Source organism: Prunus mume, linkage group LG3 (genome assembly GCF_029339155.1).
Source record: "Prunus mume cultivar Tortuosa linkage group LG3, ASM2933915v1, whole genome shotgun sequence".
Lineage (NCBI taxonomy): Eukaryota > Viridiplantae > Streptophyta > Magnoliopsida > Rosales > Rosaceae > Prunus > Prunus mume.
In genome coordinates, this window is record NC_142700.1 from 879861 (window position 1) to 883450 (window position 3590).

General features: G+C 44.2%; 1 pseudogene; it reads left to right on the forward strand.

Annotated features, from left to right (window-relative positions):
- The first annotated feature begins 1804 nt into the window (after positions 1-1804).
- On the forward strand, positions 1805-3329 carry LOC103324470 (mitogen-activated protein kinase kinase kinase 18 pseudogene; annotated as a pseudogene).
- The last annotated feature ends 261 nt before the right edge of the window (positions 3330-3590 follow it).

The following is a 3590-nucleotide window of genomic DNA, read 5'->3' on the forward strand; positions in this document are numbered from 1 at the left end:
GGCATGAGCTGCTAAAGAGAGACAACTTGTCGATATTCTTCAAATTTAATCATGGCCAAAGAGTCGACAAGTACAGAAGAGATTAGCAAATGCAAGAGATTGCAAGATTATTTAAGAACCAAATCAGGACAGAAGTCTGAATGATAAGGGGGAAGCCTAGTGACATTATTTACTTCTTGTTCTCAAAGCCATGTATTGCGTAAAAGAAACTTGTTCACTTGCATCTCCAGAACCAAAAGCCACACGAGAATGATAGTTTGATGGGGTGGAGTGGAGGGGCGTTCCAGGCAGGAGCCCCCAACCCATTGGGGCTTGTGATGAAGATGAGGTGGGAGTAATACCAAAAACTTATGTTACGAAAAATAGGGAAATGTTTCTCCATTGGAAAGCCTAATTTATTATCTAGTCATATCAAAATAAATAAATAAATAGCGAATAGCTTAAACACAAGTTTCGTTAACCTTTTGTTGCTTGCTAGCATGAAGCACAATGTGGGGTCTGAAAAGAAGTGCCGAAAGCTGACAATAAAAGGAGAGGAGGTAAAAGGAGGTAAAGGAAGGCAAAGAAAGGAATGGGTAGGTGGCATGTGAAAAAAGAAAGGCAGCCAGCCGTTAAAATGATTGGGTTGCTTAGAAGGGAAGAAGAAGGAGGGACCTAAAATCACAGGGGTAAAGGCTGAGGCAAGGCAAGGCAAGGCATCAATCATCACTTCACACGCTCCTCATAAGTGCATGCACATTTCATATCATATTGCACAAGCAAAAGGCTTACGTCCAGAGCTTACAACCGCCGTGAACCGTCCAAATGAAAAAAAGAAAAAAGGTAACTGTGAGCTGAGCTCCAATACAAGGACTGCACTTGCAACTCACTTCGTACAATGACTCTTTTTTTGTAACGGACCAGACTGGTTGGTGGTGTTGATGTTGGTGTGTGAGAGAGAATGTGAGTTGGGTTTGGTTTGGCGGCTTATACAAGTTTATCCCAACTGTCCACTCAAGTCTCTAATGCTATGCACACAAAGCCTTTGCCTTTGGACTTGCTTGAGTTGGTTGCTCTGATCTCATTCAACCCCTTTCTTTATCTTATTCAGTTCATTCTCTTTTCCTTCTATATCATTTTCTCATTGATAAGAAAATGAGTTTGGCAAACTTGCAAGTCGGGAGCCTTTCAGACATGATACATATTATTCCTTCCTTTAAGAAAGGAGAAAAAGGACTTATTTTTAATGGGCACACATTCTCCATCAAACTTGGGATAAACAATAGTTGATCATTGCCTAGTGGCATTCTACTTGAGAGACTATTCAAACACCAAAGAGTCGTGAATTAAAGTCAACCTAATCTCCACACTTAAGCTAATAAGAATATCCCATGAAATGATCCAAATCCAATCCATTGTACTTGTGCATACACATACATGCATACATTCATGCGTGCATGCTCATTATCCATCAAGGAGTAAGGAGGACAACGGCAAGGAGACTTGCCTTGCCTCATTGATACGTCACCACTTGCACACCAAAACGCATAGAATTACTTTAATCATATTTAATCATATACCTCCTATCCTAAACCTAACCTAATCTAATCTTATCTAAGCTAAGCTAAGCTAAGCTAAACTAACCGCCGGCCAAACTAGTAACATTGCAATTTGCACCCTCCTTTTGCCACGTGGAAGCCTCACATGACTTGTAGAGAGACGGCGGCCGCCCATTGGTCCAAAAGCCGAAAGGCTGGAGAAAGGTTTTAGCCCAACTTAAAAGCCAAACTCATACCAGAGCAAACCCCACACTCTTCTCGCCACACCCCCTTCTTGTTCTCTGCCTCTCTCTCTCTGGCTTCTCTGCTTTCCCTGCCCTCTGCATATGCATATATAATTCAGCTCCTCCCACCAAACAAAAACAACACATACCATTTTACCTAACCTGTAAAATCTTCCCAATGGACTGGACCAGGGGACCAACCATTGGCCATGGCTCCTCTGCCACCGTCTCCATTGCCAAGTCTCATGGCTCCGGTGAGGTTTTCGCAGTCAAGTCAGCCAAGCTCTCACAGTCACACTCCCTTCAGATGGAGCAAACAATTCTGTCTACATTAAGCTCTGCCCAAATTGTATCATACAAAGGCTGCAACACCTCCACCGAGAACGGCACCGTCTTCTACAATCTCTTCCTCGAATACGCACCCGGAGGCACACTCTCTGACGCAATTCGAAGTCAAGGCGGGCGTCTAAACGAGGCGGCGATCAGATCCTACACGAGGCAAATTCTACTTGGGCTGCACCACCTTCACTCTAATCAAATTGCTCATTGCGACATTAAGGGTCAGAATGTTTTGGTCACAAATAATGGGGCGGACGTGAAGCTCGCTGACTTGGGTTGCGCCAAGCGCGTAAATTTTGATCATGGGTTGCCAATTGGGGGGACACCTGTGTACATGGCGCCGGAGGTGGCTCGCGGAGAGCAACAGGGACTCGCCGCCGATGTGTGGGCTCTGGGATGCACGGTGATCGAGATGGCCACCGGGCGGGCTACGTGGCCTTGTGTTTCCGACCCTGTATCGGCCATGTACAAAATCGGGTTTTCCGGTGAAGTGCCGGAGATACCAAGCTCTCTGTCGAAGCAAGGCAGGGACTTTGTCACCAAGTGTTTGATGAGGGACCCAATGGAGAGGTGGTCAGCTGGTGAGCTTCTCAAGCATGGATTTTTACTTGAGGCACCCAATTATTTGCCCAGTCCCACAACTGTGTTAGATCATGGTTTGTGGGAGGAGGAGTTTGATTTGGATTTGGAACACATTTGGGAACCGACCCATCAAAGTGGTTGCTCAAATTCAGCTAGGGAAAGGATCCGACTGTTGAGTGAAGGTAAAGCGGCGTCGTTTTTAGGAGTGACCAATTGGTCTTGTGATGATGAAGATACTTGGGTCACAGTGAGAAGCAACGACATTGAACATCCAGATACGACGCTCCATTGGAACGAATATGAAGCCAATGATATTTATGACGACAAGCCTCAGCCAACAAAAACAAATGCAAAACCTACTAGTGGTGGTGGGTTGGGTTTAGACACTAGTGAGGCAGCTAGCTTTAGCAGTAGACAGAGGAAGAAGAGCAGGGCTTGGATGACCTCCAAATGTAACCAATATGTCTTTTGTGGAAATCTGAATTTTGTAAACAAGGAATTAAGGTTGTTTATTGATCAGCTCCTTATAATTATACATTGTTTTCCTTCTCTTATTCTTTCACACAGCCTAGGCATGGCCCATCATACTTTCATTTCATAGTATTGTCTGTTTTGAAAAAGGGTTAGTTTTTTGGACACCCAAGATGTGTCTCTGGACACCCACCTGCCAAAAATTTAACCAAAATTTCCAAAATGGCAAAAAACTTTGTTTGGTTTGCTTTTGACATGCCCAATAGCCACATGTAAATTGTTGCGACTCTTGCAACTCTGGGTTTTACTGTGGATAGTATTACTACAGGCAAACCAAATACCACACGGACTACACTCTCTCCACCCATGGACACAAGAAGAATAAGTGATGCAAACAGTGTAGTGAATTTGTGAAACGCTTGCATATATAAGATCA